Source organism: Schistocerca serialis, chromosome 12, assembly GCF_023864345.2.
Source record: "Schistocerca serialis cubense isolate TAMUIC-IGC-003099 chromosome 12, iqSchSeri2.2, whole genome shotgun sequence".
Lineage (NCBI taxonomy): Eukaryota > Metazoa > Arthropoda > Insecta > Orthoptera > Acrididae > Schistocerca > Schistocerca serialis.
The window spans coordinates 28,104,819-28,119,463 of record NC_064649.1 but is presented as its reverse complement, the minus strand read 5'-3'; the positions used below and the strand labels follow the sequence as shown (position 1 = coordinate 28,119,463).

The following is a 14,645-nucleotide window of genomic DNA, read 5'->3' as shown; positions in this document are numbered from 1 at the left end:
ACACCTATTGTTGAGGAATGATAGTGGACATATGGAGCATTTCCTGTAAAGAACATCATCTTTGCTTTGTCTTACTTTGTTATGCTAACTATTGCTATTCTGATCAAATGAAGCCCCATCTGTGTCGGACATTTTTTTAACTTTCGTATTTTGTTTGGTTCTAATAAAACCCCATGTCATTCCAAGCATGTGTGTCAATTTGTACCTCTGTATGTACATTATTCCGTGATTTATTCAGTTTTCAAATTTATACTGACTTTTTGATCGCCCGGTACACACATACGTAACGTTTGGCATTCGTAGCACTGTTTTCGGCAGAGAAAAAAATGCAGTGCTTTACTTTCTGGGCAACCCCCGTATGTTACCTAGAAAATATATTCCCGAAATTTCACTACTCCACTCCAATTATTTCATAGTGTTACGATTTTTTTTCCGTCAGTCTATTTGCTGTCGAGCCAGGTGACTGGTTGAATTTCATTAAAGCCTGTATGTCACCTGAGTCGTCCATTTGCAGTAGCTGGAACAGGTGGCACGTTTTTCTGCTCGAAGTGACGTCTTCACAGACTGGGCGAGTTCGGATGTCGCAGTGCATATCACGGGGGCAATAGGGGGGCGGCTGCCGGCTTCCGGGCACAGAGTGCTGGCGTAACGCCGGGGCTGAAATATACACGACCCACCTGCCGCCTATTAGCAGCGGGGCGCACTGCATTTGGAGTGCAGCACATTAAATATGGGTGCCTGTTTTGCAACTTTTATTACGAGCCAACGCGAAAATAAAAATTCTGAATTCTTTATGAAAATACACGGTAATATCCATGACAGAGAGAAAATAACAATTAGAAATGTCGCAAAGCCCCCAGCTCTGTGTAGCCTGTCTGATGCCCTCCAGAGGTGCTAAAAATTCCAGTTTCGGCGTTTCATATAATTATCCGCCTGATGTTGTAAGACGTGTATATTTCTATTGTCTATTGTCAGACCACAATTTATGAAAGATGTTTACATTTTATTAATAGGATTAAGTAGGAATAATTAATATTTGTCATGTTGGAAATAATTGTGGTAGCAGGGAATGTCTGCACCAAAGTATTGTTGACAAGAGAGATCGCACGTTGATATAATTTTAAAAAGGGCGGGAGGGACCGCGTATGGATACATTTTAATAAAAGAGCGGGAAAGACCGCTCATTGATACATTTTGTAATGATAGCAGGGATTATCTGCACCAGAAAGCATTGTTGGCAGGAGAGACCGCACTTTAGAGTTCGTAGGAAGTCAATAGTAAGCGAGATGTGAAGCGAGTCGGTATCAGGTCTGAAGCGAGAGGTTGCGAGGAGCGGTGTGCCTGCCAGCCCCCAGCTATGATTTACAAGAGATTATAAACGGATGTACAGGGACATCAGCTAATTATTATCATAAGAGGAACTAATATTATTGATTTTTTTTGTTTTGAGAAACTCAAGACTACTGAAGGAACGCTTGCGCTATGCTAGTTGAAACATTATTGTAAAAAGCAAGTCCCATTTTAACGTTTGTACAATCATTTCATTACCAACAGTAAATATTTGAGCCGGCCAGTGTGGCAGAGCGGTTCTAGGCGCTTCAGTCGCCAACCGCGCAACCGCTACGGTCGCAGGTTCGAATCCTGCCTTGGGCAGTGATGTGTGACGTCCTTAGGTTAGTTAGGTTTAAGTAGTTCTAAGTTCTAGGGGACTGATGACCTCAGCAGTTAAGTCTCATAGTGCTCAGAGCCAAATATTTGAAGAATCGTTTTCAGAATATAATTAATTTTTGCCAGCAATATTGCGTTACTGATTATAACCCATCCCAAAAACAATCAACGTAAAACTTTGGAAAATTTTATTGTTGTCAAGAAAAAGTTTAACTATGAATTATGTAACTTCACTCAAATTAATTAAAGAATAACGTCAGCTTTGCTATTAAAGAATAACGTCAGCTTTGGTAATAAATACAGCCACTTATTATGGCAGCCCACCCGCAGTTAATAGAGTATAGTAAAACAGAGAAAGTATATTCATGTCGCAGTTCGATGTAGCAGTCAGATGGCGATCCAGTAACAGTAAAGAGGTAAGGAACAGTTTTGGGTTATTGCAGGTAACGACTGAGGGCCACGACGACGACACATTCTATGTTTCGTCGAAATAATCAGAAAATAACTTTTAATAAGCGGCATTTAAATTTAATTGCGAAGATTGCACTTATTATTATTATTATTATTGTTATTGAGAAAGAGAATTAATTTCAAAGGGAAGATTTCATTTGTTGTTGTTAAGCAAGAGATAGAAATACTAAGGGAAGGTTTCATAGGCTATTGTAGAAGGGAAGGTTGCGTAACAAGAGAGATATAGAGGAAACGGAAAGGTTTCAATGTTAAAAATCTGAAGTCGGTCGCAATCTATTCATTAAGAGGTGTAAGGTGTTAAATGTAGAATATTCAGGCAGCGTAGATAACGAAGCGCAAGTTACACACACTCTGTTCATCCAGTATTTAGTGAATAAAAGCACTTAGTGACTTCAAACAAACTTCAGATACACGCTTAGACAAGAAAATGACGCACCACGAAGGAACTATCAGAATGAGCTTCACAAACCGAGCAAGTCAATAACGCGTTGGTCCACCCATAGCTCTTATGCAGGCTGTTATTCGTCTGGCATTGATTTATAGAGTTGCTGGGTGTCCTCCTGAGGAATTTCGTGCCAAATCCTGTCTAGTTGGGGAGCTACATCGTCAAAATTGCGAGAAAGTTGGAAGATCCTGCCTATATTACCCCAAATGTTTCCAACTGTGGAGAGATCCGGCGCCCTTGCTGGCCAAGGCAAGATTTGGCAAGCAGGAAGGCAAGCAGTAGAAACTCTCGCCATGTGCGGGTGAGCGTTATCTTGCTGAAATGTAAGGCCAAGTTGATTTCTCATGAAGAGTAACAAAACGGGGCGCAGAATATCATCGACGTACCGCTGTGTCGTTTGGGTGTCACGGATGACAACCTAAGGGCTGCTGCTACGAAAAGAAATAACACCCTAAACCATCAATCCTAGTTGTAATGATTTCCTCGTTTTTACATGTACATCGCGTCTACCGAATCTCAGATAATTCACTGTGGTGTGTCTTTGTTCCTTTTTTTGTTGTGGCTCGAACAGTCGGAAATTCCTGTACAGTGGTAGGAAGGAGTACCACGAACAACATACCAGAAATCCTGACTGTCCTGGCTGGTGAGAGGTGAGTGTGGCGTGGGGTGGACGTGCGTTTGAAAGTCACTTTTGTACATTCTTCTTAGTGAACACAAAAACCAGCGAAATGTATCCCAGTACAAAACTTAACTACATTAAATTACCTACAAAAAGGTCCTGTTCATTCTCTCTATAGGGCTGATAGTTTCCACATAACTAGCGAGAGAATATGAAGACTTTGTACATGGTTTTTGAAGGCCAGATATAACATAGCGGTTGCATAAAACGTCAACGATAGGGGCAATTGAGTCACCCGTTATATAAAGCAGATATATGTGTGTATGTTTCCTTTAATGCTCGCTCAATATACAGATTGAATAACATCGGGGAGAGGCTACAACCCTGTTTCACTCCCTTGGAAGAGCAGATGAATGGAATGGACAGTGTCTTGAAAAGAGGATATAAGGTGAACACCAGCAAAAGCAAAAGGAGGATAATGGAATGTAGTCTAATTAAGTCGCGTGGTGCTGGGGGAATTAGGAAATGAGACACTTGAAGTAGTAAAGGAGTTTTGCTATTTGGGGAGCAAAATAACTGATGATGGTCGAAGTAGAGAGGATATAAAATGTAGACTGGCAATGGCAAGGAAAGCGTTTCTGAAGAAGAGAAATTTGTTAACATGGAGTATAGATTTAAGTGTCAGGAAGTCGTTTCTGAAAGTATTTGTATGGAGTGTAGCCATGTATGGAAGTGAAACATGGACGATAAATAGTTTGGACAAGAAGAGAATAGAAGCTTTCGAAATGTGGTGCTACAGAAGAATGCTGAAGATTAGATGGGTAGATCACATAACTAATGAGGAGGTACTGAATAGAATTGGGGAGAAGAGACGTTTGTAGTACAACTTGACTAGAAGAAGGGAACGGTTGGTAGGACATGTTATGAGGCATCAAGGGATCACCAATTTAGTATTGGAGGGCAGCGTTGAGGGGAAAAATCGTAGAGGGAGACCAAGAGATGAATACACCTAGCAGATTCAGAAGGATGTAGGCTGCAGTAGTTACTGGGAGATGAAGAAGCTTGCACAGGATAGAGTAGCATGGAGAGCTACATCAAACCAGTCCTAGGACTGAAGACCACAAGAACAACAACAACAGCCGGCCGCAGTGATCTCGCGGTTAAGGCGCTCAGTCCGGAACCGCGCAACTGCTACGGTCGCAGGTTCGAATCCTGCCTCGGGCATGGATGTGTGTGATGTCCTTAAGTTAGTTAGGTTTAAGTAGTCCTAAGTTCTAGGGGACTGATGACCACAGATGTTAAGTCCCATAGTGCTCAGAGCCAACAACAACATTTGTCTATGTTTGGGATGTCGTCCTAAATCCCTGCATCACTTCGAACCAAATTTGGCACAAAAAGAGCAGCCCTCACCAGTATCCTACTTGCAATAGGAATATCGATGCGGGCAAAAAATGATTGTTCCAGCCTGTGGGATGTTGTGTGGGAACAGTATCAGCCTGATTTATCGACTTTGCAAGATGGCTTACCCGTCAGGAGTCAGAATGGTTTTCTGGCCCCTGGCGTGTAGGCTACCGTGCGTGACCTGCATGTTGTGTTGGAGTAGAATCGTCGTGCTTTAACGACCTGTTTTGCTAAGCCTACTCGTGTGGATGGACAGGGCTGACCTGAGAGATGGTGGTGGAGATGGATAGTGAGAGAGGGGGAGATGAAATGGACAGAAAAGGAGACAGATAGGGAGATGATGGACAGAGAAAGAGAGGACAGAGGAGGGAGGAGGGGATGGGCAGAAAGAGGCATGGAAAGCACTGAGAGAGAGACAAGGAGAGAAAGAGGTGGACGCAGAGAGGGGGAGGAGGAATGTGCAATACATGTCTCAAACCCGTACCCAAGTTGAGCCACAAGATAAATTAGAATTAAGTAAGAGGAATCATTGTGGTAAAAATTCATTAAAATTGTTTTGTAACTAACACCAATATTAACTTTACATGTTTTCAAAGACGAGCAACAGGAGATAATGATGGTGACGATTGTTATATAACCACCACCACCACCACCACCATCCACAAATACAGGAGTATTTTGTCTCATTTTTTGTGGATCCGTTGTTAATGGCATGAAAAATTTACAAACAATGGGCAAGAATGGCTGTTATCGTTAAAACCCAAGTCTTTGTGTGATAAAAGCCTCCCTTCGCATACAGGGGAATATGCCTGCGAGACGAAGATAGCGGTAAAAATTCACCAGGGAGTGACAACCTGACATTGCAGAGTCAGAACTTGATTCGGAGACCTAGTTAGGATGGTCATAACAAGTAATGTCACTGTGATTAGCCAACCGTTTTCCTCAGGAGGGTAGTTTTGAATAGCAGCTGAGGAGGGCTCTCATTCCGTATCTGGTCTTTAAGAGAAGAACAGTTAGAGCCATCTTCTGGCCACCTCTAGTTTAGGAGCCACGTCTGTAAGAGCTAAACTCAGAAACTTTAGCAAGATTTTTGAGTTTCAGTGGATGATCATTTCAATATATTCGCTCCTCAGTCGTTGTGATAACTCGTTTGTCCAAAACAAAATAATGATAGCTGGAATGCGAAATTTACTGAAACAGAGATATCATCCATGCCACGGCTCAGGCAACCTTAATGTTCTACCTGTTACTATTTGACGATGTCTCTCTTGCTTGCCTCATGATGCAGTGTCTTTGTTTATTTCATGTGGTTTCTACAGTGCATTTAACTAACGAATGACTTTACTCTATGTTTGTGTTGAAATGATTAAGTCTCCAGAACAGTACGAAAGGACTCAGCCTCGAGTCTTATTGTGGCGCATTGTTTCAATGTAATAGGAAACTGCAATTTAAATCATAGGGGAAGGTTGCCTATATGGGACACTTCTTTAATTTTACTACCCGAAGCCTTTATTATGTGTCTAATTCAAACAAAAGTACTGTAAAAAAAAGCTACATCCTGAACAATTTCACCAGGTGGTATCATATTTCGATCAAACAAATATCATAAATAGGAATCATGTAAAATTTAGAGATATGTAAATGGTCTGAATTATGAAAGCGGTCCCTTAATTTGGACCTTCAGTTGTTGAAATTGGACCAAATAATAAAACAACAAATAAAAAGTAAATAAGAACTTAATATTTTAAATAAAGATTCAGTTCAACAAACATATTATTTAGGTAGTTTTGAAATATTCATCATCATTAAGACGTTTATATTACGAAATTACTGAAATAATTTTCGTACTCGTAGCTATAAACGCTTCGAATCAAAACAAAGAATAAACTAGAAAACATGTTGCACAGGAAAATATGAGAAAATTTCTCACACTGAAATGTACTAATAATTAACTGTGATTAAGAATGGCAAATTATATTGAAGTCTAATTACAATATGAGCAGAAAAATTTGTTTATACTGGGCTTCACATTGGCACGTCGTGTATGAACTCATAATTTACAGTCCAAACGCTGCATCTTCTTTAATCATCTTACAAAAAAGCACAGATCCAGCTTGAATTTCCAACAGTGCCGTTTGTCGTCTGTTCTTTGAGAAATATACACTATGTGATCAAAAGTATCCGGACACCTGGCTGAAAATTACTTTAAAGTTCGTGGCGCCCTCCATCGGTAATGCTGGAATTCGGTATAGTGTTGGCCCACTCTTAGCCTTGATGACAGCTTCAACTCTCGCAGGCATACGTTCAGTCAGGTGCTGGAAGGTCTCTTGGGGAATGTCAGTCCATTGTACACCTGAGTGCTGCACTGAGGAGAAGTATCAATGTCGGTCGGTGAGGCCTGGCACGAAATCGGCTTTCCAAGACATCCAAAAGGTGTTCTGTAGGATTCAGGTCAGGACTCTGTGCAGGCCAGTCCATTACAGGGATTTTATTGTCGAGTAACCACTCCGCTACATGCCGTGAATTACGAACAGGTGCTCTATCGTGTTGAAAGATTCGGTCGCCATACCCGAATTTCTCTTCAACAGTGGGAAATAAGAAGTTGCTTAAAACAGCAATGTGGGCCTGTGCTGTGATAGTGCCAAGCGAAACAACAAGAGGTGCAAGCCCCTTCAATGAAAAACACGACCACACCGTAACATCACCGCCTCCGATTTTTACCACACACGTTGCCAGTTCATGTTCACCGGGCATCCATCATACCCACACCCTGCCATCGGATCACCACATTGCGTACCGTGATTCGTCACTCCACACAACGTTTTTCCACTGTTCAATCGTCCAATGTTGACGCTCCTTGCACCAAGCGAGGTGTCGTTTGGCATTCACCGGCGTGATGTATGGCTTATGAGCGCTCGACCACGAAATCCAAGTTTTCTCACCTCCCGCCTAACTGTCATAGTACTTGCAGTGGATCCTAATGCAGTTTAGAATTCCTGTGTGATGATGTAGATACACATTACGACCCTCTTCAACTGTCGGCGGTCTCTGTCAGTCAATAGACGAGGTCGGCCTGTACGCTTTTGTGCTGTACGTGTCCCTTCACGTTTCCACTTCACTATCACATCGGAAACAGTTGACCTAGGGATGTTTAGGAGTGTGTACAGACGTATGACACAAGGGACACCCAATCAGAAATCCGTGAGTTCCGCGGACCGACCCATTCTGCTCTCTCACGATGTCTAATGACTACTGTGGTAGCTGATATGGAGTACCTTGCAGATGGCAGCACACTGCGCCTAATATGAAAAGCGTATGTGTTTGGGGGTGTCCGGACACTTTTGATCACATAGTGTAGCTGCTTAGCAGCTTTTTGTTTCTTTACTTGACCCTACGATTGCTCTAATTGTTGTTTGTAAGGACTGCTAGCGATTGCAGTAGCATTCTGTGCTTTTCTTCTACCTCGAATAGCAAGCTTCTTGTATGAATTGTGACACTTTGTTCGCAACGCTTCTTGAATTTCTTTGTGGGTGTCGTCGGCCGATACACTCGTCATCACGAGAAATGTCTTCTAAAGAAGATTCCTCTCTAACATTCGTAGAACTGGATTTCTCTAGAAAATTATCATGACTTTACAAGCAATCAGCTGTTGATCTGAAAACACATTCCTATTCCAAGGCCAAATTCCTGCTGAGCGGAAGGCACTCTCTGCTATTCCAACTGTTGCTGCTCGGCCATATGCTTTATTCAACAGACCAGATACTTGAAACTGCGCCGGCCGCGCTGGTCTAACGGTTCTAGGCGCTCTGTCCGGAACCGCGCGACTGCTACGGTCGCAGGTTCGAATCCTGCCTCGGGCATGGATGTGTGTGATGTCCTTAGGTTAACTATATATGACGGTAGTATCTGTTCCCGAAAGAACAGTTACCGTGGATGACCATGCAGCTTTGCTAGAAATGAAATGATAATTAAATGGACACCCTAGCTGCAAACAGGCGTTGATGTACTTCATTGGGGACATGTTGAAAATGTGTGCCCCCAGTGGGACTCGAACCCGGGACCTCCTGCTTACATGGCAGACGCTCTATCCATCTGAGCCACCGCGGGCACAGAGGATAGTGCGCAAACATCTATTAGGCGCACTATGAATGTAGTGGTGTGGATATGTTGGGAATGTGGATCTCACGGGGAGCGTGCAAGGGATAAGTCCCTGCAGACGCACTATCCTCTGTGCCCGCGGTGGCTCAGATGGATAGAGCGTCTGCCATGTAAGCAGGAGGTCCCGGGTTCGAGTCCCAGTCGGGGCACACATTTTCAACATGTCCCCAATGAAGTATATCAACGCCTGTTTGCAGCTAGGGTGTCCATTTAATTATCATTTCAGTCCTTGCGTTAGTTAGGTTTAAGTAGTTCGAAGTTCTAGGGGACTTATGACCACAGATGTTGAGTCCCATAGTGCTCAGAGCCATTTGAAACTTGAAACTGCGTTATAGTATTACCTATGTTTTCATGTAACCAATTGTCCTGGGCTTGAATGAAGTAGGTTTGAAGAGGTGCAACTGACGTGGTTGCAGCCTGTGCGTAGTGTGCCCAGGTAATTGCAACATGATAATCCCATTATTCCTGCGGTGTGTTGTGTGACCATCAAATAGCAGGAGCACAGGTGAATGCTTCGTACAGTCCACGTGGTTTTTGAACTGTTTTAGTAGCGACACAAAGAACTCAGAATTCAGGCAGCTGGTATCTGAGATGTCAACTACATTTCCTGGTGCAGCGCCGATATCAAGTTCTTTCATCTCCTCTTACGCTTGCCTATAATCATAGGTGGAATAAAGTATCCAGCATCACTGGCAGCACAAACGACTGTGGTATTAACTTCTTCCTTCCCGCGTGTGATAGATCCCACTTGGTGCCTTCCTTTTTGCGTGATGACATTTTTTTGCCTCCTTTGAGCCGACGTTAAATATACTGCAAGCTGTAATTGTATTCTCATCTACTGTTTTCTCAAGGAGGTCGAAGAATTGAGTCACATTGTCTCTATTAAACCCATTTGCTCTGGCCCTTTACGTTCCTTCTGACTGACGGAGGAAAAGCAGTGGATTTCACCTGATAAATGAATAAAACCGCTGTTTGCACGCCATCTTCTTTTCTCTGTTGAAAGAATGAGGTAGTTCATATTTCTCTGCTATGTCGAATGCAAGGTCACGATCATCTTTGGCAGTAAATCCAGAAGACCTCTCTTCAAACAAAAAGGAGGTGATCTGCGATAACTTTTTTCATCTCCGTCGTAAAAGTTGATTGTCTTCCAAATAACATAACTTCAGTTGAGAAATAGTTTTTACTATCAGCTTAACTCTTTATTATAGCTTTGGGTACTCCATAGCCGGCCGGAGTGGCCGAGCGGTTCTAGGCGCTACAGTCTGGAGTCGCGCGACCGCTGCGATCGCAGGTTCGAATCCTGCCTCGGGCATGGATGTGTATGATGTCTTTAGGTTAGTTAGGTTTAAGTAGTTCTAAGTTCTAGGGGACTGAAGACCTTAGAAGTTAAGTCCCATAGTGCTCAGAGCCATTTGAACCATTTTGTACTCCATATACACGAGCACACCCGTTAAGTCCTTGGTCACCGTTTCTGTACGCTGCCACGGTGACCTTCAGCTCACTTTCCATCCATTTCCCGTACTTTTCCATTTTCTCCATCTTCAAAACCTAAAAAGATTATCTATACCTACTGTAAAAGTTTTGCCATCTTGAAAACCTCAAAACATTACCCGTACCTATTACTTATAGTAAAAATGCACTTAAATGTTTTTTGTTATGAGTTTCACCTAAATTGGACCACTCCAAATTAGGAAACAGGCACTGGTCCAACTTAGACAGCTGGACGAAATATAAGCAAAGGTAAAGCTACAGGCACTCACAAAATTAAACTCTAGTTTTGTGATGTTTAATTATTAACTAATGAATAGCCCTTGTGAACTATACTGCAAATAATTTATTTACTTACAAGTACTGCATAGAAAAGCTTATGATTTGCAGCACAACACGTGCAGCAATGTCGAAGAAAATACAATAATGGCAACTGTTCTCGCTTCAATGGCTATTGTCACCTGCCCTTTGCGCCACGTGACCTAGATAAAATTTATCTCCAGCAGAGCCAACTTAAAAGTTTGTAACCAACACACAGCGAGATACGAAGTTGGTTCAATTTGGGCGACGGTCCAACTTCGAAAACTCTCCCCCATTAACGACATCCACTGTCAAAAGCCTGAACAACCATGTTTTGCAAAGTCGACCCCCGCAACACCTGCAGGAATGGAGTCAGTGAGGCTCTGGAAGGTACTGTGAAGCCATGCCGACTCCACTGCCCTGACGGCTCAGCTGGACTCCTCAGTTGATGATCCATGGCACGAACAACCCGATCAAGTTGGTCCCACAGATTCTCGATTGGATTTAAATCCGGGGAGTGTGGTAGCCAGGGGAGTATGGTAAACTCATCCTGTTGCTATTCGAACCACGCACGAACACTGTGAGCTGTGTGACACACTGGATTGTCCAACTGGTAGATGCGATCCTGCTGAGGAGAAACAGACGGCATGTAGGAAGGTCATGGTCCCCAAGGACAGATGCTTATTTGTGTTAATCCACTGTGCCTTCCAGAATGACGAGATCGCACTGGGAATACCACGAAAAGGTTCCCCTCACCAGAATGCTCCCTCATCCAGCCTTGACCCTTCCAATAATTGTTGAAGGATGTTTGCTTTCACACGTTTCACGCCATACACACCAACGGCCATCTGTCCAACGGAGCATTATACGTTATATATCTGAAAAGGCCCGTCAATGGACGTCCAGCTGCGATACTGGCGTGCAAGTTCCAGCCTTCGTCGCCATGAACAGCAGTCAGCAAGGGTGGATGAATCAGGTGCCTGCTGCAGATGCCCATACATAGCCATGTTCGGTAAACGGTCGCTGAGAGATTGTTGGTAGCCACTTTGTTCATCTGGGCGGTAGGTTGCTCAGGAGTGGCTGGTCTATTTGTCTGTACAGCTCTGTCAACCGCTGTTACCTATGAACCTAGGTGCACCACAGTTGCCTCAGCACCAGTTTTGTGTAGCGCCATTTTGCCACAACAATATACTTTAACCATGGCAGCACGTGAATACATTACAAACTTTGCCATTTCGAAAATACTTTCACCCTTGTCCCGAAGGCCAATGATCATATACTTTTGTACGTGAGATAAACTGCATTATGACAATGACTGCACTGTTTTCCACTTCCACCGACATGCTTTATATGCCTTCCGATGATAGTGCTGCCATGTCACAACTGTTAGTGGTTGTTACATGTTGACGCAGAAGATAGGAAATGGTCACATTGATGTGACTGGACTGTATATTACAGTATCATTAAAATTTCTCAAAGTGATTTTCATTGTGTTTGTATGCGAAGACTTCAGTACATCTGTTTATCTGAGACAGAATATGACTCTTATTTGCATAGTATTGTAAGCTCTCAATCTGTCTGTTTTATAGTAGTAGCTTTTTGTTGTTTAAATTGCATGCTAGCATAGATCAACGTGTGGTGCAGAACCTTTTGAGATAGGGAGATCAACCAACCCGAGTTTGAATGCATGTGGAGGATCAGCTGCCTTGCACTGGAACACTTGCCAGCCTGAGTGTGGCTTTTATGCGGTTTTCCACGCTCATTTAGGCAAATACTTGGCCGGTCTCCATTCTCTGTATCTGAAAATGAGATACACAAGCATTTAACATATAACAACAAACAGAACAAAGTTTCAGTGATTCACAAACGGGTGTCAAACACAGCTTACCTCCCTTAGGTTACCTGACACCTGTGATGAGGGAAGGCCTTCCAACAACGAATTTAAAATACGAAGAAACTAACCTTTTCTCCACAGCTTCACTCACATATGTGTTTGACACATATGTTTAACACACTTCCTCCTCCCCCTCTCTGTGTTCACGTCATGTTCCACTTTTATCTGTCTCGTTCTCCTCCCTAGTGTCTGTGTCTCTTCACTCCTTGTCTATTTGGTCTACCCTCTTTCTCTGACCACACCTTCCTCCTCCTCCCCCCCCCCCCTCTTACCATATCCTCCTTCCCTGCTCTCTTTCCATTTACACCTCTCCTTCTTACTTCTCCATCTGCCCACCTCCTTTATACATCTTCTGCCTCTCCTGGGCTCAAGATCATATCCACTGGCACCTAGACTACTGGAAAACCGTGGCCTGAGCAGATCAATCCCGATTTCAGCTAATGGTGCGGCGCAGACCCCATGAAGCCGTGGACCCATGCAGTCAACAAGGCACTGTGCAAGCTAGTGGTGACCCGACAATGGTGTGGACTGTGTTTACATGGAATGGACTGGATCCTCTTGTCCAACTGAACCAATCTTTGACAGGAAATGGTTCTGTTCAGCTACCTGAAGACGATTTGCAGCCATTCGTGGATTTCATGTTCTGAAATAATGATGTTACCCCCCCGCGGGTTCAGGGGTTAGAATAGGCCTGCGGTATTCCTGCCTGTCGTAAGAGGCGACTAAAAGGAGTCTCACATGTTTCGGCCTTATGTGATGGTCCCCTTTCGGGTTCGACCTCCATCTTTCTAAATTTATCCGAAGAGCGAGCCAATTGGGGAAGGGCGCCTTACATGGTGCACTGTATCCGTCGTGCAATTAGACCTTTAGCCGGATTTCTCGTCGTTGCAATGGTGTCCCGCTCGATTTCGATCTCTTGGGGGAGGATGCGTCCCTGGGTGCGATTACCACGCTGCACTCCGCAGTGTTTCTTTTAACTGCAACGACGGCCTTGGACATTTTTGCACCTAAGATCCAGCACGGTAGCCAGTCCGTTGTGGTGGGGCCGCCATGTACCCTCTTGGTTGTAGCCCCCTCACAACACAGGGATCGCTCTACTGATGCCTGCGCCGTTAACTCCCCACGTATGCCAAGGAGTAGATGCCTATCCTCCTGGGGTATCGGGACTCCCGGCAATGGCCATCCTGCCAGGTGGCCTTTGCTGTGGCTGGGTGGCGCCCGTGGGGAGGGCCCTTGGTCGGAGTAGGTGGCATCAGGGCGGATGACCCACAATGAAGCGTGGTACATCATCTCTCGCTGGCGGCCAGCCGCCAGTAGTCTCTAAGCGTTCTCGGGCTCAATTTAATGCTCAGAAGTACGATCCGAAAACGTTCCCCTCCCTGGCCACGCCGTGGGAAGAGCGTAAGTCTCAGGATGGAGGTAACAGTTATTCGCCCCGATTCTTAGTTTGCAAAAGAGCTGATGGGGAGTCTTTTCTCTCCACAAAGCCTCAGTTCTTCGTCGATCATTTAGAGGACAAGTTTGGGGAGGTGGAGGGCTTGTCTAAAATGCGCTCTGGGTCAGTACTGATACAAACGGCATCCTCCGCCCAGTCACGCAGGTTACTTGTTTGTGACAAGTTGGGGGATGTTAATGTTACTATTACACCACATAAGAGTTTAAATATGGTCCAGGGTGTTATTTTCCATAGGGACCTCCTTTTGCAGTCTGATGACGAGCTGCGCGCCAACTTAGAACGTAGAGGTGTTCATTTCGTCCGGCGCGTTCATCGGGGTCCGAGGGACAATCAGGTTGCTACCGGTGCCTTCATCTTGGCCTTCGAGGGTGATACGTTACCGGAAAAGGTCAAGGTGATGGTCTACCGATGTGACGTCAAGCCCTATATCCCTCCCCCGATGCGGTGCTTCAAGTGCTGGAAGTTCGGCCATATGTCTTCCCGCTGCACTTCCAGCCTCACATGTCGAGATTGCGGACGCCCATCTCATCCCGATACTCCATGTGCCCCGCCTCCCATCTGTGTCAACTGCGGGGAGCACCATTCACCTTGCTCGCCTGACTGCAAAGTCTTTCAGAAAGAGCGCAAAATCATGGAATATAAGACCCTGGACCGGCTGACCTATACTGAGGCCAAAAGGAAATATGACAGACTCCATCCTGTGAGAATGACATCTTCTTATGCAGCTGCTACAACAACTGTGCTA

General features: G+C 44.3%; 1 protein-coding gene and 1 non-coding gene across 2 annotated transcripts in view; both read left to right on the top strand.

The window, feature by feature from the left end:
• The window catches only part of LOC126428111 (corticotropin-releasing factor-binding protein), a 1,025,460-nt gene that overhangs the window by 589,315 nt on the left and 421,500 nt on the right, over positions 1–14,645 (top strand). The window lies entirely within an intron of this gene.
• Trnat-ugu (transfer RNA threonine (anticodon UGU)) lies at positions 8,837–8,911 on the top strand. Its single transcript has one exon. It is a non-coding gene; the product is annotated as a tRNA-Thr (tRNA).